At 36.0% G+C, this 24,608-nt stretch overlaps 1 protein-coding gene across 3 annotated transcripts in view; it reads left to right on the top strand.

Annotated features, from left to right (window-relative positions):
• Positions 1–24,608, top strand: part of GPC6 (glypican 6) — a 757,324-nt gene that overhangs the window by 473,069 nt on the left and 259,647 nt on the right. The window lies entirely within an intron of this gene.

The raw sequence follows: 24,608 nt of genomic DNA, 5'->3' as shown, positions 1-24,608 counted from the left end.
AAAATTAGTATTAAAATATGTAGCTACTTGATTTGCCACAAATCAGATGTTCTCAAGAAACAAACTAATGTAATTTGTTGGCTTTCACACAGCTGGTCTGTTCAATGCTGCTTTCCTCTTGAAACCTGGACCTTCTTTCCTCTTCAGTTATTGCTTTGCTTAACTTCTGCATCTTCCTCCATTTTGTAGTAGTCCTGTGAGTCCAGTCATCTCAGCTTTCTCCAGGGTGATCACTGGTCAAAGTTAAGCCCTAATAATGGAACACCTAATGTAATGGAAGCCAAGATCTGTAGCTGCATGTAAACAGTAGTGCTGTGCTTCTGAAATGATGGTAATAACCACAGTGCCTGTAACTGAAAACTTCCATGCAGAGGAGGATTTAGGCTGTTAGCTGCTACAGATCAATTTGCAGTTGGATTTCTTGAATTTTTCAGCTGCAGCATAGGGCTTTTTATTCCTAGAGCAGTATTAGTTATAATGAATGTGTATATGCAATTGAAATTATGATTGTATAATATTTATACAAATTAATTGGCTCTGATAGGATACTGGTGATACTGGCAGAGATGGGGTTTCTTCCATGCAGCATTTTTCCTTGTGAATGGCAGGAATCCCTCTTTTATCTCAAAAACCACTTTCTTACATCATTTTTCACCGAGAGTAGCAGACCAAACCTTGCAACATGGCAGAGGTATGACACTGCCCTCTGTTTGCTAATTGTCTATTTCCTTATTGTTTTTGCTCTTTTCTTTGAATATTTGAAAGAGGCTGTTTTGAAAGTAGTCCTGCCTTCCCTGATTCATTTGTCAGATCTGTCTCTGTGCTAGCAAATAATACCCCCCAGGTCACCCTTCTCTCTTAGATCTTCACATCTAAGACTTATTTATTTTTTTTTTTCAAACTAGAAACAGAAAACATCCTGTGAAGATACTTCCTTCTGCTGAAGAAGGGATGGCAGGTTAACAGGAATTCCTCTGCTGTGCTGTTATAAATCCTATTTCCACATTAATTCTGAAGAAGAGACTGCTGAAAGAGCTGTTTGTTAAATAGTGGGGTTTTTTCATTGTTGTCTTAGTGGCGATGCAGGCTTTTTTTTTTATGCAGTGCTCTAAGCTATGAATACAAATTATTTGTGTTCTTTTTCCCAGATTTCCTGTGAGACCACAGTGACAAAGTCACTTTGTCTGGTCAACCAGGAATTTACAGACCTACCTTTGTAGCACCATAGTGAGAGCTGTCTGTGTCCTGGGTGGTGTTCAAAGATGTCCATAATTCTTAAACTGTGGTTGAGGTTTTTTACAGAGAGTCAACACCTCATCCGTGAGTCTTGGCTCCTGAGTGGCAAAACACATAAAAGAGTTTGATTGACTTACCGTCTGACAGTACTTTTTATTGGCAAGCTAAACAAGTGTTTTCAAAAAGCAGAAGAGATCAAACCACTCCAGTGTCTGAGCGGAGGTACAGTCTGGTCACAATATGGTTTCCCAGGAAATTTGGATTTTGTTCTGTGCCCATTTATCGTTGGCATTGATTAACATTTTGCTGGAAATTTGCCACATCATTCTTCATGTTCTTCCCAGACTTATAAAGGATTTTTACAGAGATGCTCAGTGAAAATCTAGTGCCAAAAAATTCTGTACATTTAATGAGAGAAATTAAATTTAAATAGAGATAAGAAACAAAAATTTATTATGTCACAAGTGGAAGTTAGTTGTTAGCATAGCCAAATATTTTGCTCATTATCTAGTCTTGCAACAGAGAGAACCTTTTTCAGCATTAACTTGAATAAATATTAAGAGCAGCATGTTGCAGTCTCCCTTGGGGACAGAAAAATCTTGTAAAGATCCTACCATATGTATTCCTATAAGCTGCTATTCAGAAGGGAACAATACACTCTAAATTCTTTGGAAGATATAACTGTACCACAAAATAGAAATGAATAGTAGGACATTGAAAGATCCCCCATTCCCCATCTTTTCTCCCTCCCCCAGTAAAGCAGAATATTTTCTAAGTTTCATCACAGCAGCTTTCAGCAGAGATGATTTCTTGCCCAAAGGCACAGGAAGATTAACCAAGTATATCCAACTGCTCAGCCAATAACTCATCTGAAAAGGAGTCTAAAGAGCAAATTGTAAGCTTCACAAATGCAATCAGTTTATCAAGGTCAGATAAGGACAAGAGCCTGAATGGATATGATTCAGGATAAAAATTGAATAGATACTGATACTGTATGATTAGAACGAAAATGAGGCCACCTGCTGAATCGCAGGGGTGAAATATCACATTCTGCAAAAATGCGCTGTCACTAGAGCATACACGGTCTGAAATCTCTGCTGATGACAAGAAATTAGCTTTGTAGTCAACAGGTCTATTGATGCTTTCCTTTTACAAATGTACAGTGGAATTACTGGTGAGATTAGGAGGAAATTCGTAACACATAAATGAGATTTTATGAGCATTTTCTGTTGTGTCACAGGAATAGCAGTAAGCCTCTGATGATGACCTCTGGTGTTATCACCATTAGTGATGGGGCAAGATGTTATTTGCTGAGAGACTGACACCTGACAGGTGAAATATGGGTATCTTTTAAGTAATTGAGGGCAACGTTTTAATGGGAAAACTGCTGCATAAATAAAATAAAGTCAGCAAACTAAATTGCTGTGCAATCATGGATGTGTTAAAACAGAAAAGAAGCGCCCTGTTCTCCAGATAATGTAAGGGAAGAAAGAGTCAGAGGGGAGTGATTCATCCCACGATGAATCCTGAGAAGAAAGAACGTGTCATGGTAATTGTGCCATTCAGCAATAGTAGAAAACAACAAACAGGCTGAGGCAAGTTAAAAATATTTCTGATCTTTGCAAATCTTATCATTAGAAACAAACTGCTTCATTTTTGTTGTCACTCTTTAATTTGTAGCTCACAAAAATGGATGGCTCGTTATTTCCTAAATAAAAACACCTTCACTTAGATACTATTTTTGCTATAGTGTTGATTGTCCCTCAGGATAGTTGGGAATGAGCATTTAGGCTGTCAATTTGCTGTAGTGCTATGCTTATATATGGGAGTCACTGGGGGTCAAACTGCACATTTCTTCCCATAACAAAAAAAATTTAAATATCCCTAGGAATCTTTCCCTGTGAGATTTTATTCTTCCTGAATATGTTGGTGGATTGTAGAAATGCATGAAAGAAGCTGACTGAGCATTTGAGTCAACACTGTCTTTCTTTCTTCCATCCTGCTGCCTGGATAGATAATCACCTGTATCCCCAGCGTTTCATGTTTTGGTGGGAAAACACAGCTGAAGTCATCATCATATGGCAGCATAAAGGTCTCTTCTCCAGAGATGTGAGACTTTGACACCACTGAGATTACTGTGAAAAAAAGCTGTCTTTGGCTTAGTGTTTTGGTTGAAGCTTACAGGGTTTTAGAAAGCAGAGATGAGGTAACTGCTGGCCAGTGTCTCTTACTGTTTCACATTAGGAATGCCCATTCATATATAGACAAAAAATTATCTTCAGATTGCTTTAAAATAATGTTCATACTACTTAATCTTGCAAGCCAGCAGTCACTTTAGATACCTGTGTAAATATATAGACACTGAGTATGATCAACACCTCTTTTTTTATTGCTTACATACTGAGTTTCCCTTATTTTCTGGAAGCATTGGTAGTAATCTTACAGTTAAGTTTTCTGTTACAAGTTTCATCTTTACATATGATTTACTCTGTCTTTCAAAAGAAACTTGCTACATGAAATGATTTTTGAATGCTCTTCAGCCAGAAAAGTTTGTGTGTACTTACACATTGTGTATATGGTGTAGTGAGACTGAGATTAGTCAGAGGTTAGTTAGGCAAGAGACTGTAGAAATCAAGAGGCAGAGAAGGAAAATATTTCCTTTCCTCTTTTATTTGGTTCACACGCTTGATTTCCTTTCCGTATCAGTAAAGCCTGGGCCATTACAATACTTTAGAAAGCATTCCTGGTTTGATTTATATATAAGCTGCAGAAAATTTATTAATTCTTCATTTACAATCTTACAAATACAACATAAACCCATGTAAAATATGTTTTATTTTATTCCTCTTACATGAGAAAAGTGATAGCTTGCCAATGTGTGGATGACTAGTCCATTGCAGTTCTTGGCAATGGTTCCTCCAACTACTCCCTCCAGAAATAATCCTACTGTATCCTTTGTACAATATTTATACATAAACTTGCCACTCAAGCAAATAAATTGCTAAAGAAATACATAGAGCATTTGGTTGTGTGAAGCTTCTGTTCCTATTATTCTGCTAATGGATAAACTACTACTCATTGCCATGAGTGAAGAGAGTACACTGAGTATGAGCAATGGAACAAGCTTAGGGTTTGCCTATTTAATTTTTACCTATTTAGTTTTATAGTTAGGTTTCAAATGCTTTGTGTTTTTAGTGTACCCAAACACTTTCAAAAGTTTTGCTTTGTCTTTAAAAAGACTTAAAATATAAGAAATATCCATCAGTTAGTTTACTGTTAATGAAACATAACAAGGATTGGAGTGCATAACAAGTATATTTGTAGACATCAAAGACAAAATCTCAAACTTCGATCATATTAGTGTAAGAAAAAAAATAAATTAAATTCAGCTGAAGTAGAATGAAATATCTGAACTCTGAGAGAAGAGAAACAGAGAAAAATCAAATGTCATTATATAAAAATGGTTTGGGGTATTTTTTTCCCAGAAGTCCTGAAATAGTTCTGCAAGTTATTTTTTGTATCAGACAAATGTGGAATATGGAGGCATCTAAAAAATTACTTTAGGGGAAGGCTAGGAAAAATAATCCTATATGAATTTTAACATCACAAATTTGAGATTTTCTGGATCTTTACCAAAAGATACAGTCACAACAAGAAAGAAACTCTTAACTTTAAAGACTACATATTTCTGTCAGACATTTGTAGTTATATCTCAGCTACATCTTAGTAGCCTTTACTTTTGGAAGTACTGATGCTCTGAAAACTTTGTTAGAAGCAAGGTTGTTTAAAATGCTTAATAACGTAAAAATATATCAATGAGTAGCTGCACCAGTGGAACTCGCCACTGCTGCTAAGGTTTCATAGATTGAGATGATTCACTTTCTCACTAAACTTGACAATTTTTGGAAAAATACAAGGGCAATGTGTTCTTGTTTATCAGAGTCAAATAGTTTCAAGCATGTATGGAAACTGCCATATCCAGAAGTAAATTAATTTTTTGTTTAATTTAGTTTTAAAAATTCTAGATTGACTAAACCAAGCAAAGAGAAAGGTTTGTCTGGATGAAAATCTGATGCTATAAGCAAAGTAATAAGAATGTATTATTACAGAGCAAATAAAAATTATTAGGATAGAAAGACACTACTTAAAAAATTCCTCTGCTTTATAGAAAGCTGTAAACCTTTGTAAAGCTGTAAAGCTTCTCATTCATTTGAGCCAACCTTTCAGCAGAACCAGGAGTAGGAACACTGAAGCTTAGCCCTCGTTCGTAATGGGAGCACTGGTTGGCCTTTTTTTTCCCTTTTCGTACAAGTGTATATTGTGCACCAGGCAGAGATAAAAGCAGGACAGATATGACAGTTTCAGTTAAGAACAGAAGGTGATGCTTTGCACGGTGGACTGTTGCTGATGTGGTGGTAAACAGGTGTTAGACTTGTGCTAGTAAAATCATTTCAGTCCAGTACAAAAATTGTATATAATGAGAAAATTAATGTACGAAAATTATTCTAAGTGCATTTGGAATTTGCAGGAACAGTAACAGCTACTGATCAGTGTGCTATGCACAGCAAGGATGCTTTGGGTACACAAAACAGATCAAATCAGTGCATCCAAAGCAGATTTGGGTTAATCTTGTAATATTAGGTGATCAGATGTTTTTTTCTAAATAAAAGGTAAGATTAAGTTAACATAAATGTTTCTTCTGAATGCTATTATTATTATTATTATCATTACAGATTTAAATTTTTTTCTTCTGTACAGCAGACATGTCATTCCTCTGCCCCATAATCTTAAATGTAATATATGAAGAGGAGAGTAAAAATAATTAAGAATGGTTTATAGAGAGATGGACCAAAGATATAAAAACAAATATTGTAATTATTAGGACCTAAGCTTAAACTGGTAAAAAAAAATAATATTTCCAGTACTGAAAAGAAAGTAAGTCCTGTATCCTCTTCCCGTAGATAGTATAGTCAAAGCCAGCCATGGAAGAGCATGAAAGAGGAGAGAACAGTGTCCTGAAGCCAGATTTACACCGACTCGGCCTTTCTGATATCATTCCTGCCTTAATTTGTGCATATAATTACTCTGTATCTTTGTTCCCCTGCAATTCAATTGAAGCTCCTTCCAGATTTTATTCATCATCTCTTAATGTAGATCAGATCAATTAGCTAGAAAGAAAGCCTTAGGTAACTCACTCACACTTAAATGTCTAATTTCTGAGCAGCTGAACCTCGCTTTATGCTGCCAGTTATGACCATGGAGTGCTTTGCAAATGCCATGCTGAGGTATTTTCCAATTCTTTCCTGTAATCTGTAATCTCAGTCTAATGAAACAGCTCTCATAAACTGTTTTTTCAGAGCCTAATTATGTTGTGAGAACCTTCTTTTATCTTCCCCTCAATTTCAATACCTCTCTCTTCTTCTTAAATTGCTCCCAGGCCTCTGTTCTTTTCTGATTTTCTGCTTTTTTTTCTTTCCAACATACTACTTTTTAGCTGAAGGCTCTCTAGGGTCTGTCCTGATCTATTCCCTCCTTCTGCTATGCCACACCTTAGGGTAATCTCATCTAAGAACAATCTAAATTACTATTTTTCCTACCGGGAAGGTATGAAATTTACTATCAATACGAATCCTGTTTCCTTCCTTTCAAGCTAAAACCTTGTTTCTCTGATACCTCCAGGTTACTTTTTCTCAAATTTACCTGCAAAATATTTCTGTTACCTTTCTTTATAGCATTTTAACGCCAGCATCATCTTTCCTGTCAGTAGGTCTTGTATGAGCTGCAGATGTTAGTCTCCACTTGTAATTTCCTTCAGATTATGTCTAAGTATGTAGATTAATTGTACATTTCAGCAAATGAACACTTTTGCCACACACTGACATGCTTTTAGCCAGGTTCCCAACATCTATGTCATTCTTTTCTGGCCCGGACTAATGCAATCTTGCTTTTGTAAGTGGCTGGAGAGCAGTCCTGCAGAATGGGATCTGGGGGTGCGGATTGATTATAACAGTGTGCCCTGGCAGCCAAGAAGGGAAAACTGCATCTTGAGGTGTATCAAACACAGCACAACCAGATGGTCAAAAGAGATGATCATCCACAGCGTTCAGTGTTGATGTAGCCTCAGCTTGTGTATTGTGCGCAGTTCTGGTTCCCACAGTTTAAGAAGGGTGTGAAGGTCCTTGAATACATCCAGAGGAGGACTCCAAAGCTGGTGAAAGGGCTGGAAGCAATGTCCTGTGAGGAACAGCTAGGGGTTTGTCTTATTTGGAGAGGAGGAGGTTGAGGGACAACCTCATTGCTCTTTACAGCTTCCTGAGGAGGGGAATCAGGAGAAAGATGTTCTGATCTCTTCTCCCTGGTGTCTAGTGACAAAAGGTGTGGAATGGTTCATTTTAGCTCCCTTCCAACTGAAATCTTCTGTTCTGTTCCATCGCATTGCATTCCGCTCTATTCCACTTCATTCCATTCCATTCCATTCCATTGGCCAACATGATTAACGTCATGAGAGGGTAAAACATCATGAGAAACTTCAAGAGGAGAGTTTACCTATCTGTTTCACTCTAATAGTATCTCAGGGGTGAAAAACATAAAAATATAAAAATCACCCAGTCTGCTAGCCAGAGTCTTGCAACCTGACAGTATCATGAGGGTAAAAAGGCCTTTTTATACTGCAGGGTCTTGATTTATGACTAGAGTTCATGATAGTAATTAAAAGGAAGAAAAATAGGGGCCAGCTGCAGGATTTGATGTAATATACACAGATACATTTTAACAGGGAGGGACCTTTTGCAGGAAGTACTAGAAACTAATTTGTATTTATTTTACTTAACAACTTGCAACGATGTACTTTGGGTAGGCAGGGAGTACTTAAATGATCTTGCAATAGTGTAGGTTAATTCTTCTCAGAGAAAGGATCTGGTGAAAAATTTTACTGCCAGGTAAAATAAACTAATGCGAAAATGAGTGTATGCAGATCCATAATCTTGAAAGTGCGCATACAAGGTTAGAAGTGATAATATGTTCCTTTGAAAGTGGTATTTTGATAAATATCACAAATTTATCACATCTCTCATAGTTCCTGAAGGGGCAGTATCTACTCAGGCTGGTTGACAGTGGGTTCTTTATTTTATTCTGTACAGTGCAGTTGAATTGCGTTATATTATTAGTAACTTCAAACTCATAGTAGATTTCTGTATGCATTAAAATATAGTGCAGCAAGAACTCCCTCAGTCAAGAAAAGTGTTCTTTCTGAATTACCAGTCTTCAATAACTGAATTCAGCAACCGTACTTATTAAATCAAAACTTTAGAAAAGCATAAAACCAATAGTCCATATAGGTGAGAAATATGTTTCTGAAGATTTAAATTGCTCAGATGTGAAAATCAGTGCAAGCTATACAATCACTCTGATATTGTGCTCATAAAGGAATTTTCATAACAATATGGAATTACCAATTTCATGTTTTATTTCTTCAGGGTAACAGCACTGGCTAATTTAAAATCATTTATAGGAGGTGAAGATATAAATCCAAAAATTTTTCATTTTGTGATGCATAGGGAAGTCTGCACAACTGAACCTGTTTTACAGGGATGGGCTACTCCATTATATTAAAAAGGGTTTTTTTCACTCCTCAAAATTTAGACAGGAAGGTGTCAAACTTTTCAAATATGAAGTTTTGCCATATAGGCCTGTGGGACTTAGATACCCACATCATAATTTGGTCATTTCTTGAAATGGACAAACGGTTTTAATCTACATCTGATTTAAGAGCATAATTCAACTATCAAATATTTTTTTTCTGAGTTGAAACATGTAGATTCCTTCACAAGATGTCTCCTTCCTGTATTAGTTTTTTATTAGAATTCTTCATTTCCAGCTACTGTTTTTTCACAGGAATTATTAATACGCATGAAAAGCCACTTTGCATTGGAGTCAAGTTGTCAAACAAGAGAATTCAGATGGCCTTGAAGGCAAAACAAGCTAATTTGTTTATTATACAAACTGCCTATGAGCAATAAGTCTGGCAGATGCAACTTAAAAATGTAATAGGCGATGAAGGGAGGCAGTTCTCCAAATCTAACAAAAAAAAAAGAAGTTTATTTAGTCATGCTCTAAATAAACTCTTACAAACTATTTCAAGCTTTTGTTTTAATAAGTATCTTTTTATACACTGTATTTATGCAATAGGCTTGTTTACTAAAGTCATAAGTACGTAAGTCTCACAGTCAGAATATTGCAATGTCTATCCCAATGTATTAGAAAGAGAAGTGTGAATGAAATAACTTTTTTTCATCTCCTTACTGCACTGTGGGATAACTAGGGCTAAATTCTCTGCTATAGTCATTTTGCTTGCCTAGTGGAACATTCCTTTGCACTTACCCTGTCTCTGATATCTGAGGAATCTTTAAAAAACATGTGCATTCTCTAGGGAAAAGGTATCCATTTAAAATACATGTGCTAAGAATTAAAGATCCTCATTAGTAGTTTACGTCCAGTGCACGATTCTAGATTACCATTTTCTAGCACATCATTACAAGCAGCGTCATATGCAGCTGTGTATCAGCTCAGAAGGGAACTATCTTGAAGGTCATTGTAGTTGATTTTCTGAATTTGTTAAATAAAAACAATTACAAGCACAGTCTCAGGTTTGTTTTTTTTTGTTGAACCTCATGGTTACTAATCCATCTAAATATTCATCATGAGCTAGCATCAAAATTCAAGGAATTAGTGTGTTCCATAAAGGCTACCTTCTTGCAGGCACCCTATTCCAGTGTGTGTGTTTCCTCCCTGCCTCCCCAGCTGCAAGCAGGTCCATGAAAGATGCTGTTCCTGGGAGCAGTCCTTGTTGGGGGAGTTGGGAAGATTGCTGGAGCCACTGGTCTTGTTGAAAATCAATTCCTAGACGCCTTTTATTTCACAGACCGAAGAACTCAGGTGACTGCCTTTGTGCTCTTGTAGCACAGCTGATCAGGGTCAGGGAACAGTTTCTGTAATGCTGTTGTGGCATAAGGTGGAACTGGGGAGAGCAGATGCAGTGTTGAGAATCTCAGTGACAGCAGTTTTACCCTGTTGGTGCATAAACCATTTAAAAGGCTTCACGTATATTCTCTATTCTTCTACTGCTGTGGGCCTGTCAAACACCAGGAATATCACCTGTCCCCTGACTGACATGTTAGCTCATGGCAAATAGAAATGAGCAAATGTGTTGGGAAGAATATTGCAAGCAAATATAAAAATAAAGATCTTATATTTGGGGTAGGATGTTTGCTTTAGAGCAGCTTCAGATTTAATTAATTCCAATACCCTGAAAGCAGGCAGGAAATCACAAAACATCGACTTTGGTATGTTTTGTGTGTTTAGTCTGCCTGAGGCTTATGCCTGGGGTTTTTAAAGAAGCATGGTAATGTTAAACCGCAAACCAACAAAAGCAGTGAAAAATTAATTCTAAAGAACATATGTGCTCTGTCTATTTCTTTCCAAGTGCCAGAAGACTTTTAAATTCAACTGTCCATACTTCAGTTCTGCAATTCTTACTGTAACAACTAGCCATTGCTAACAACACCAAATATTTAAGGGCATTCCTCTACTTTGAAGACTATGTTGGGTAGTTTTAAGTTTAAATTGTTCATATTTTATAGAACAAATGTTATAAAGAAAACAAATTAAGTAACGAAAGCAAAAGAACAAACACCCAGTCCTAATTCAAACTGATTCTCCTCATGAATTTCTTATAGAGTTATAGTTTTTCTTCTTTATAAGGAATATAGAAAATACTTTGAGATGTTTTGTGATATTTCAGCCACAGATAAATGAAGCAGAAAATGACTGTGTTAGAGACTTGTCAATTAAAGAAGAAAAAAATCTTCTTTGCATTTTCTGTCCTTTTTTTTGCCAGATTTATTTTTCTTCCTCTATTAGAGGATTTTTTTCAGAATTTAAAAGCCTGAAGAAAAAGCTTATATGTGGAAATGAAACCCTCGGTTTTGAACAAGGGAACAGAATTTAAGCTTAGTACAAGCATGTGAGATTTGTTAAAATAGTTTTTCATTTCTCTCAGTGGTAGTGTTTTATCTCTAAACTATGTTGCCCGATGCATTAAGGAGTAAGGTACATGTGCTCTGTGTGGTTGCTTTGAATTTTTGACATACAAGTAAACATTTTAGAAAATGTACCTTGGGCCAATATCTTCCATTGCTTATCTTATCAGGACACGCACAGTACTAAACTACAGTCCACACATGAACTGCAAAAAAAACAATAGCGCTTCTATAGATGGAGAAAGATACTCTCCTCTCTTCTCCTCTTTCAAATTTTCTGAGTCCCTAATTTATAACACATGATAAGCTATTTTTAGTAAGAACATGCAATAAAACAGATATTGCTAGTGTACCATTTTTATTTGTATCTCTTTAGATAACCCATTCCCATATACTGCACAAGAAGTTCACAGTTTATTATTTATGTTCTCTTTTTAAACTGGAAAACCTCTAAGCTTTCCAGCTTTCCTGCTTGGGTGTGTGGACTTAAAAGACTTAGGAACTTTATAACTGAAATCAGGGCACAGATTCCTTCCTGGTTTTGAACACAAGTTGAATATCATATCAGTGATATGATCCTTACACTGCTAAATGCCATAAGATCGACTGGTTTACTGGTTCCCTTCAGGGCAAATAAGACTTTTGGCCCCAAGTTCATTGTTACTTGCCATGTCTTAAGAACAACCTTCCTGGAAGTACTTCTTCTAAGTCATCTTCTTGCTACACAATGCTGCATTCAGAAGCCTATGTGCAGGAAATTTCTTTTCTCACAAAGTGAGGTTGGGGGGTTTATTAAAAACAGCTACTGCAAGTTCAAGTTTCCGTAGTTTCCTACATACTTTCCCCTCTACAGTGTGTTCCATGCCTCAGTGCACCAAAACTCTATCTAATAAGATGAAAACATATTCCTCAAAATGTCTGATTATGTGTATTTTCTTGTAGATGTTTAAAGATACTGTGATACTTTACAGGATTTAAAGATTAAAGTCTCACTAGAGAAGTTCCACTGAAAATATGAAGTATAATGCAAGTGACAGATTTTACTATATTTTCAAGAAACAGAAACTAGCTGTAAGGGAGAATTACACACATAATTTTTATCTTTTCTTTAAAAAAAACAGAATAGCAGAAATAATCTAAGCTTCTTGCAACAGTCAACTATCCGTTTCCCCTCACTTCAGCCCATTTCTATCCCACTGAGGTTACGTGGGTCCATTATCTATACATATTCTGTATTAAGATATCTGTGTTCTGCATGTTTTTCTATCAAAGAGTGAGGAAATCATTTAATAATACTGCCTAGAGCTTTCCGTTTAAATTTTCATAGCACCTGGGAAAGATACTAAGTGAACGAGCATTGACTTTCTGAGATAAAAATAAACCTATAGTGCTTTATTTTTTTTGGCAAAGAACCAGCATTTCATAATTTCATCCTTTTGGTTTGTTATGGGCTATAACTCAACTTTAATGATCTGATTCAATGAAATGATAAAATCCCAGCTTTGCTTCAGCTTTTTTACTTTTTAATAGTGAGATTTATTGGTTCATGCAGTTTTTCCCATCTGGAGGTCAGACACTGTCAAATTGCTTAGCCTGCGGTATGTGTTTGTTACTTGGGCACAAGTGAACGCACAGATTTCTTTAATTGGATTATCAGAAGACTGATGATTGTATCACTAGAGAAATAACAAGGTTCATGATTTTGTCATTTGCAAAAGACATGGTCGTCTGCCAGGGTTTTTATTTGTTCAATGTCAATTTTTTATATCAATACCTTTCGTGGAGTGGGGAACCCTAAACTGGACATAACAGCCCAGAGGTGGTCTCACAGTGTCAAGCGGAGAAGGTAAGTCATCTGCCTCAATCTGCAGACTACACATCCCAGTATGCTCTTACCATTCCTTGCCGCAAAGCAAAGTAGGAAGGAAAGTGAAGAGTTACTGATCCATTTGGCAATATCCTTTCTCAGTAACTGCTGTTATTAACAGTAAAATGGGTAAAAAACTCATGTTCCAGCTAGGGAAAATTACCCATTTTCTTTATTACTTTAATACTTAAGAGAGACCTAGACCATAGTTCCATGAGGACAACATCAGACAGGTCAAATGCTAAAACCGAGGTGATATAACTGTAGTCAATTTGTCATAATAGGCTCTGCGTCAGGAGCTGCTGATAGATCTCTGATCAGGAGAGTTGTATGGAACAAGGGCAGAGCATCCTGTACTCTTCCAGATCAGCTAAGACTGTCATCAGGAGGAGGCTTATGGTGATCTCCAGTGGCCTGCAGCATGACTGTGCTTTGCCTCTCTGGGTGGAGAGTTCCCCAGGGTTTACTCTACTGGATATGTGTTCCCACATTAAGGCAACTGCTAATGAGCAGTGTGATTTGCCAGCTTTTAGAAGCTGTCAGTGGATGTCATGATGCAACACTGATCACTTGGAACTGATTTTGGTGGTCTCTAAGGTGCTTCTGTAATGGGGTAATTGGGGATATTTCAGACTAATTAGGCAAAAGTACTACTGATTAGTTGTTTTGTTCTCGCCTGGTCCAGATCTGTTTTGTACTGCTCTTGTTATTCAGCAATGCTCAGACTTTACCTTAGCCTCATCAGTGGCCCTTTCCAGTGGGACAACCAACTTTCCTGGAGCTCTAAAGGCTAAAAATGTTTGATACTTATAGATATTTCTCTCTAATCTTATCACCTTGCTCCATTTATGCTTTTGTCATATGAATAAACTCTTTTGTACTATGCTGAAGACTAGTTAATCATATGTCAAGAGATCAAATCATACTTGCATTCCCCCCCAAAAAAGCTATGATAGAAAAAGCTTAACATAGCACTTCTTAATCATATAGTCAATACAGAAAAGAGCTATGTTGGTTCTATTCTTTCAATGAAGTACTCCACTCTGTTGTAATTTCTGCTTCACAATATCATGTTCGTAAAAACTTAGGAACACGATATTATAAACAAGGGCTATTATAAACAACATCGTGTTCCTAAAAACTTAGGAACACAATATTATAAACAAGGGCTATTCCATTTGAGTTTTACGTAACCTTTCTTCTGTGAGGTTATCTGTAGAAGCAAGGACTGTTCATCACCAAGTGTGTTTAATCTTCAGATGACAGAGTTAAATCTAGAATCCATTTTTCTGCTGCCAGTGAAAATCATGCATTCAGTCCCTGTAGTCAGCACTTGCATTTTCAAAATTAGTGAACATTTTGAGACAGCTACACAGAGATCAACAACTTGTGTGCCTGATATCTGTCATTCTTTGAGTGATATTTTATTTTTAGCAGGATATTCTTTTATTAGAAATAGAATTTCAACACAGAAGTCATAAAGACTCCCCATCTGACAGGTGCAGACACCTCTGTGCTTACCCATGCATGCATACATTTGCTTAACACAGACTATGCACACCACATACACTTTTTTTTTTTGTTTTTCATATATGAAACAGAAAAGAACATCAGCAGCAATGTTACTCAATAATTAGCTATTATTGAACACAGCATTAGGCTTTCCCAGAGCTTGCTTTCTTACTTTGTAAGTGTGTGTTATCTGGTAATATCTCTCTATGGTTGTTTTTTTCTTGCACATCCATTCTTTAAAATGAGGGAAGAAATAGGCTCTTGGGAGTCCATTTAACAGATTCATATTTGAAGAATCAAGTGTTTGCAAGGCAGAATGGTTGACAGATTCAATTTCCATTTCAAATTCAAAGTCAGCTTCATTCTTATTAAATAAGTATTGACTTTCTGCAGAGAAATTCTAATCAAAACGCTCCTGACAAAGGAAAGGAAATTGAGTGTTAAAGAAAGACTACATGGAAGAAGATAGCACATCTAGTGCCCCCTCTTTTTCAGAAGAAGGATATGCTTTTTGGAGCTTTAAGCTTGATGCCCAAGCCTCTCTTCAAAGCAAATCTGTGAAAATAAATATTGAAATTTTGGACAATTTTCTGATTACCTAGGTTTTATAGTAGTGACTCACTTCAAACTACAGTGACTGTTAAAACTGTTGGAGTCACAAATTCTTCTCTGAGATCTAGGGCAAATCCTTAAATCTAATCTTCTTTTTCCAGGAGCTTTCCGTAAGACCTGGAAGATACTGGGGATTCTTGTTTAATACTGGAAGAAGTTGTAGACAATTTACAGAGGTCAGAGTGAAAAGGTATCACTAAGATCCATTGGGTTTGGTCATAGAGTCAAGTTCCTGTAGAATTTGCATGTTTTAACAGACAGGCTCCTGATCAGCCTGATGCATCTGCTTAATGCAGAGTGTTTTTTCATATGACTTCCAGTAGTCCTTCCAAACCTAAATTTTTCCTCAATGCTATGGTCATCAGTGAACATAAATCTAGAATACAAAACCCAGCAGCTTACAGCTTTGCACACCTCATCTGCATCCTGGCCCCACAGCAAAGTAAATTTTGAATGTTTCACTCTTCCTTCCATTTCCTCCCTTTTCAGATTCCATTTATAAAAACCTGTTGAAAGCAGCAGTGTTATCCAACAAGTTCCAGCTTGTCAGGAGCACAAACCTAAAATGTTCATTTAGCAGAACTAAGTTTGTCTGTTGACTCTTGCTTCAATGTAATATATTTCAGTTTTTCTGTCTAAACAACATGACAAATCACTTTGCCAATTTGTAATCCTGGTCAGCAGCAAAGAAGTTAAAAGACCAGAAAAATGCAGACTGTTACCCTGCCTCCCCCTCCACCAGAGGGCTTTATGAATGGACTTTTATAAATGTTGTTAGCTTTTCAGCTTCAAGATATTTTAAATGATGGATGAACAAAGGCATCATCTGTGCAAACACTGGGATGTTTGAACCCAGAGGAAGGTTCAATAATTAGTCATGCAGAATATTAGTAACACCCTTTGGTCATATTCCAAGTTCCTCCTGGATTATGACACAATATCACAAATCATCACGTGCTGCCATTGGTGTTTTCATAGAGGAAAATCTTCCTGGTGGTAGTAACGAACCTTGGAATAATATTTAACTCTGATTTTTCCCTTATAGTATACAGAGGCTATTTCATTCAGAAAACAGCATTTTCTGCTTATACTTCTGGAAAATGAACTATTTTTTTTTCCTCTTTCCTTTCCAACCCTATCATCCCTACAGAACTGACTGTGTTCACCAGTAGAAAATGTCATAGTTTTCTACTGTTTATATTGTCAGCATAACTACCAACAGTTAAATATGCAGAGCTCTCTCTGTTATAGCTTCAAATGTGTACTAAGATGCACCTTTCCAGCCCAACTGAGGGCCCTAGGTTACATGGAGGGAGGTAATGAAGGCAGGATTTGAAAGCAATGCTTTGTCTTTCCCAGTTGTACCCAAAGGAAGCATTTGCTCAGTGGAAAGGTTTTCAGATGATATTGTGCATGGAAGAAACAGCAGAGTTTAGCTTTGAGACTGCTGGAATGTTTGTAGAACAGACATATAGATAAAAATGACCTTTCAGTCAGAAGCTAAGGAAATTTGATCTGGAAATCATTGGAATATAACAAATGTGGAACTTTATGCTACCATTTGTTGCAAAAGCACCTTCAAAGTAGGACTGCACTTCAAGTCATTCATTCTCAAATAGAATTGAACTTAGGGACAGTATGGAGATAGAGATTATACAAAGAGCAGTAGAAAAGAAATAAAATATCTTTCTTTTCAGCTTTAAGGTTCTCCAGCAACTAGCAAATTTCACAGTTATTGTTATTGACAGTGAAGGCCCATATGGCCTTAAAGATACCAACACAGTGCTCACACATTACTCAAAAAAATATCCTATTCACATAACATTGTACCTTTAAATTGGCTTATTGTGCACTTAGTATCACTTCAAAATAATAAAAAAAAAGCAGTTTGGGCAGACAGGTTTAAAATGGAATTCAGTCAAGCACACTTTCCTGAATAAATCAAGCTAACTTCAATGTGCACATAGCTGAAAACCTCCTGTGATTAAATATTGGCTCTGTATGGCAAGGCATTCTGGCTGTAACTTCAATTGTCTGTTTTAAAACACAGGCCTCCTGCAGAAAAAAGATTATTTAGTTAGCTAAATAAAGTGCTTGTTGAAAATCCAGAGAAATCATTTGTGTGATAAATAAGGTTGCTTATTACCAAGCTAGGATGATTATAGCTATTTTATGAAATTTTAATTACATTATGTGGCTGCTCAAATATTGGTTTTGAACATTAATCAAGTTACTTGGGAAGCATTTCACGGAAGGGAAAATAAAAATGAAATGGCTTATTTACTTATCCCAATGTATTAAAAACAAAATTCAGTGGGGAAATCATGAAAAAGCCATCAGGGAGAAAGCACTGCCTAAAAGTGTTCACAGTCAATAGAAGTCTGAAACAAATTTTCAGTTGAATGATTCACTAGCACTGACTTCTAGCATCTCCATATTCCAGACAACACTGTATACTTTAAAAGCCATGTGTATAGTATTATAGGTAAGTTTATAGCATGAAGCATTCGGATATTTTACGTGGTTAGGAAACCATAAGATATTATCATGGTACTAGATAAAGAACACATCTACCAGTTTTGTTATTCAAAACACAAAGCTATTTATGGTTTCTGAAAAATCAATAAAAATTCTTGGTCAGAAAGAGAGTTTGCAGTGAGGAAAGGTGAATATAAGTCTACATTAACTGGACAGATATGAATTGATGCTGAACTGATGTGACAGGTCCCATGTTTTTCCTTTGCATATGTTTCCCATCTCAGTGATTTATTTCCTGTGGCAAATTGCTCAGGACAGAGGCATCGCCAGAAGTCTGCTGCATTTTTTCATTTTATGTTTTTATTAGCCTTCAGAAACTTTCCAGATTTGTATCAACGTTGCTGCCTGGAATAGCAATTCCAAGGTATTATCTGTGTATGCAGTTTTACTATGTACAGATCTGCACCGATGGCAGCAAAAGCCTCCTGATGGTGCTTCATCATTTGCATCCATGAACTCATAGCTGTATTCAACAGAGCCCTTTAAAGGCATGCAGGCAACCATCTCTTCTGCACTGCATGATGAGAGAGAGTACTAAATGTGACTTAGCTCTGCTTTTCCCTTATCCACTAATGTAGTGACTTGGCAAAAAGCAGCCTTTTGCCTTCCTTTTCTCCCTTGCAGAAACTGAATGAAGACTTGGCAGACTTCTGCCCAGTCAGCCCAAGAGTTGCAGTTTATGGGTTTCCTCAGGCCCACTAGGAGGAGGGAAAGGACAAAAACAATACAACAGATGTTGGTTTGCCTTTTTGTCCAGCTATATGAAAAAAAACATGCCTTGCATCTTGAAGGTGCTGCAATGGTCCACATGCTATTCACTCATCAGGAGCCCTAAAAGCTGTTGCTTTCCTTAGTTACCTTCAAACTGGGTATCCTTTTCCAGAGAAGGGCTGGCATTTAGAAACCCTATAGTACAATATTTTTTATACTAAAGAGATCGGTTAACATGAAGTACAGTCAAAAATATAGCTAGTCACTTTGCTGGTTTTTTGATACTACTTTAAACAGCCACGTCTATCTTTCCTGTGTAACTAGCTATGCAAAAGTGATCGTGGGTCACCAAAGGAGATGAGAATGGTAATAATAATAATAATAATAATAATAATAATAATAATAATAATAATAATAAGGTAAGTAACATACATTTTCTTGAACAATAATGTTTAAACTTTAAGTATATCAACGTTACTGTGTATGTTTATATATATGAACCTCCCAAGGCATAAATTCATTTTGCATTTAATTTATACAAATTGACTTACAGTGGCTTTGTAAATATTCCTCCTTCCTAAGAAGGCTTATCTAGCCTTAGTGACAAAGAAAACTATTTTGTGCCTGTCTATGCAAGTTTGTATCCTTAGTGGAATGTTAATTCATAAAATGAATGTTTGGATTCAGTGAGATCCAATAAAAATTTTCATCCTTTTGTTGCTTCATTTTTAGTCTGAATTGTTTACTTGGGTATGTCAAAGAAGGTCCCCATATTTACCTGTATTATTAACATCCAAACTTTTGATTCCAAGAGGAGAAAAAAATTTGAGCTCCTATGTGTATGTTTTTCAGCTTTTCAGCTACCTATGTAGCCAAAATGAAACATGATAAATCTTACAAGGAACACAGTGAAATAGATTTGCTGAAGACTGCTGAGGGCTATGCAGCATTTCATAACTTCTGAAGACACTATTAGAGATAGTACTTGTTCCATTGCATTTCTCCTGGGTATGTCTTAAATTAACTTTGAATAGTGGGAGACCAAGGCAAAAGAGAGACTTTGAAAGAAAATGAAATTTTCAGCTCAAGGACTATCCAGGACCAAGGACATCCACATTTCAGTATTTTGCCCTTCCTAAAGTTCAACTGAATAAGAACTGAGTAAGGATATTTCATGTTCATATAATCATGTCATTATTTTGTTTTATAATACCTTTCATTCTGAAGAACGCCATGAAACTTCAATATCCCTGTGAAGAAACTGGGAGACATACTAGAGTATAGCCGGTGAGAAATAGCTTTTTGTCAAGACAAAGTTTCAGGATTTTAAAAACACTGCTTCTCCAGTGTTTTCCCCTCATTCTGTTAGTGACCAGTGAAAGGTTCTGCTTGAGTCATTATGTCTACTTTAGCCTAAGTATTCTTCATACCAAACAAAATTCACAACTAAATGTTTATTTACTACTCTGGCAGAAAAGGAAAGGAATTTGCAGTCTCTCCTGTTGGAACTATTCCACCTTTGATAGGTAATGAATCCTTCCCTTGAAAAGGCACTTGAGGCTTTTCTTCTACAAGTAGCCCAGGACAAGGTTGTAGCTGCTGAGAATTAAAATGAAACTATCTTATGCTTTCTCTGCACTATTGAGTGTGTAACTGTATATATTAAGTAGAATTAAAAAAAAAATTAATCAACAAAAGAGATTGTCAGAAATTATTGGAAAAGGAGGAATCCCTTGCTCCATTCTCTTGCATTTATTTTGATATAAAACCTAATATTTTACTTCAAAATTGTCTTACTGCTTTCTCAGTGTGGTTGATTGACACTGGCCAGGATTAACTACTCATCCAGTTGCTCATCCACTCATCCCCCATCAGGATGGGGGATTGAGTTTGAAGAGAAAAAGCAAGAAGACTTTTGGGTCAAGATAAAGCCAATTTAATAAGTGAAGGAAAAAAGAAAAAATACCACAAAGGATGAAGAGAAAATCACTCCTTATGCCCACGAGCAGACTGATGCCCAGCCAGTCTTCGAGGTTAGCTCTTCCAGCTGTGTCCCCTCCCAGTCTCTTGCCCATGCCCCACCTACTCATTGGGGAGGCAGCAGGAGAAACAGAGAAAGTCTCAGTGCAGGCACTGTTAGGCAGTAGCTGAGAGCGGTATGTTATCAACACGTTTTTAGTATCAAATCCACAACATAGTACCATACAGGCTGCTATTAAGAAAGTTAATTCCATCCCAGCCAGACCCAGTATGATCTGCTAGGGCAAGAGATTGCAATTTTGATAATTCAGCATTTCCTGGTGGACAAGATGGTTTACTGGAAAAATTGCTAAATAATTCCCAACCAGCTGTATACTACTAAATCTGTTCTAAAATTTCCTAAGTACATGAGAACAAACCTTGACTACCTTCCAAGGAACCCACACAAAGTTAAGTGTGTAGAACTTGATTTATTTGCTTTGAAGTGATAAAATTACTCAGTTGAATGCACTTAGATTGAAAATCATCATTCCCTAGAATCTAGATTTCTAAAGTTTATAGACTATGCTACTAAATTATGTCCTTCAGGATGTTTCTCATAATGTTGCATTCACAATAAATAGCTATGAAAACCAAGGAAAAAATGGGGACAATATAAAACCATAGGATTATATATATAGAAAAAATACATTTAAATTAGTAGGTGGCTTAAGTTGCCAAGGCATAGTAATTATTTCCTATCTTCCTGTTATTTGTTGCTGTATTCTTCACTATATAACTTAATATTCTGCACTCTCAACATGATCAGTGTGTTCTTTTAGTTCATATATAACAAAAAAGAATATTTTTTAAAGAAAACAAACAAAAAAAAATAAGTGCCTTATGCTCAAAGAGCTCTGAGAGGTTACAAACCCACTATATTATAAATAAGAAACACTGGATGTAGAAATGAAGTTGGAAAGGATATTTTCAAATAAGTGATTTGGAGCTATGTAAAAAAAAGATAATGTGCCAAAATACTTAAACCAGAATGAAAATTGAAGGAGCTACAGTAAAATTCAGCTCCAGTAAAGGTCACATTTAGACCTGATCTTTTGTCTGCCCTTAGATGTTTGGAAGCCAGTAGAGCCACTTTCTCTTTCTTTCAATTCCTACTCCTCATACAAGAGAAACTTCTCTCTGATATCCTTCCTTCTAGCATTTGCCTTTTCTTTTTTTTTTTTTTTGCCTTGAGTCTAATGCAATAGTGCCATTTGCTTTGCCTCCCTGTGGATTTTTATTTAATTGTCCAAACATTCCCAAACAGTTTGGTAAGGTCTCAGTCCCACTGAAACTCAGTAAAAGGTAAGCATTTCAGTTTACAAGACATTTTATAAAGGGTAAGCTATTTTCAAAAATAGGATGATGCCTCTGAGATAGGAAAGCTGTGAGCCATGGTGACTTACTTTCTAGGCCAGATTTTTATCATTAAGCTAATGAAATATATTAATGCAAGAATAAAAGTCGAGATCAGTTTTCACACACTTTTAAGTCCTATGCTGTAAAGCCAGATAAATTGATAATCTGAAATTGTGCTTAGCCCAGAGACAATTCTTCTCTGAAACTTTCTCAGTTGGTTTGGATGTTCTAGTATCCCACTGATATGACACACCTGGACTTGTATCTCTGAAGATCTCAGTTTTTAATTCTGCTCCAGAATAAGCAGTTTGGTTTTGCAAAGTGACATTCAAATCACTTCCATTTCGTTCTCCTGTGGAGCAGCCTCACTTCCATCTTGAAGTTGCCTACTCTAGAGTATCTGTTAGCTATTTCAACATCTCATCCAAGCTATTTTTCAAGTAGAAGAGTCATTGTATTTCCTTGTACCAATTTTTCAACAGAAATTTCTTTAAAATTATTCTTGAGTATTCGGTGAAATTTTGTTGACAAAAAGAAACATTGATGTACTGTGCCTAAAACATCTGGCAAATACTCTGCACACTCATTCAAATAGAAAGAGAACCTCCCTCATTTAAGTTCTCTAGTTAGCATGGAATGGATACACTTGTAAATTAGTCAGGAAAACCAAACAGCACTGGTGATTATGTGTATGTTTCTTAGTAATAAGGGTAACTTATCATTCTTCTAGTGGTTAAATTTCAAACCAGCATCACATCCTGATCCTCAAGGACAACATGATGGCTTATCCCTTTAGATATATCTCTTATATTGTATTATTTTGTTAAAAGGGTGCCTATTTTCTGTATAAGAATGATGATTTTTCTAGATATCTAGGTTGATTTTAAGTTGAGATCCTTTATTACACTTGCATTTGCTTTCGATATACAGTCATTCACCATATCTCTACTGAGAGCAGTTAATTTAATAATCTTAAATTTACTTTCTGAAGAAAACATCTTATAGAACCAGAGAAAGCAAAGCCCTTAAAAAGAGTTGGTTAGTTTTGTGTGGCATGTCATAGAAGGAAAATGCCAGGCCATCTATACTCCTATCTGCGCTGCCCGTTCTGAGCAAGTATTCAAACCTTAGTGGGATCACTTCGTCAGATACTGAATGGAGGTCGTGATGTTACTTTTGCTGGAAAATTTAGTCTGATCATATAATATAGGGAGGTCGAATGTCAGATAACATGTGACTATCTCTAGAATTTCAAATCCTTTAGTTGTGATACAATTTTAATCATATGCTTACTTTTACGCTCCTTGTTATTTCAGTTTTCGATTGTATTTTGTGTTGTAACTTTTAGGGTAATTTACTGATAATAAGGACGCATTCCATGTGGATTTAATACAAGAATAAATTCAGCATTAGTTAGTCAATTATCAATGAAAACAGAATTAGAAGAATCTTGGCTTATACAACAACTTGCTTATATATTCTTCCAAAACAAGATTTTCTGTGAAGATAAAAGGACAGTATTTTATGACAGTAGAATTTCTACAGAAAACTTAGTGTTTCAGCAGATTTTCCACGTAGTAGGAGTTTTCTTTGTTTCCCTACCTTCCCATTTTTTTCTGTTACAAGCTCTTTAAGTTTTCTTCTATCATAACCTCATTCATTCTTATAATTCAGTTTAAGGATGTGTTTAGTATTTATAGCTTTATTTCTTACTGTGTGTTCAATTTAAATGTATTTTCTATAAATTCCAGAACTCTGTACAGCTCTGTTCAGATTATTTACATTCCTGTCTGGAGATTCTTCTTACTTTTTGCAGGGCTTATTTTTAAATAGATACTGAAGAGATAAAAATATATGAACAGACTTTCGAAGATGCTGAGCAGACAAAGTTTCTATTGCTGTCAACAAGACCTTTGTACAGGATCTTAAAAAAAATGTGTCAATAGAGTCCAAGTTGAAGAATTTTTTAGTAAAAATTATTTAAAATTTCAGCACTGTACAGATGTAAATTATTTAAAATTTCAGCACTGTACAGATGTAGTATCTGAATGTTAAGATATTCAGATAAGTGACTCACGTAGTTTAAGAAGGTGAGTGAAGCAGTAGATGTCTTCTGCATCTATGGTAACCACTAGGAATGGAATGGCATTTTATTTATGTGTACTTGGAAGCTGGATGGGATTTTACTGTCTGTGTGTAAAATAAGTTAGTGTTATTGATAGACCTATTCTTGACATCTTTTTGTTGTTCATGTTACTTCTCTCCATTTTGTGGCAGCCCCTGACAACCAAAATTGGTTTTACTTCATCCATCCTTCATATAAGAGAAATAAAATAGTGAGTACTGGCATGTCCAAGACAAGTTTATCTATATGATATCACTTCTCTTTCATTTTGATCTGTCACTTTGTTTTCATTCCACATTCATCTTCACTCCCAATGAAGAGATACACATAATGCAATAGTTTGCTGACTGAATGCAGAAAGCTAAGTTTTGTTGTCAGTTAAGCCACATCTAGTTGAAATGATGAAATACGTTTGAAAACATGATTTGAACTCCACTTTAAAATATATTTTTTCTAAATGTGTTCCATGTGCAGTGTACTTACTTAAATGCTACCCATTCATTGGTTTTGGCTTTAATGTCAGCCTATTTGTGTTGAGTGACTTGTTAAAGTACTTGTCTATTGTTGAAGTCAGAGGAATTGTTATATATTT

This window comes from Cuculus canorus, chromosome 1 (genome assembly GCF_017976375.1).
Source record: "Cuculus canorus isolate bCucCan1 chromosome 1, bCucCan1.pri, whole genome shotgun sequence".
NCBI lineage: Eukaryota > Metazoa > Chordata > Aves > Cuculiformes > Cuculidae > Cuculus > Cuculus canorus.
Note: the sequence above shows the minus strand (reverse complement) of the source record. Positions and strands in the feature narration are given on the sequence as shown.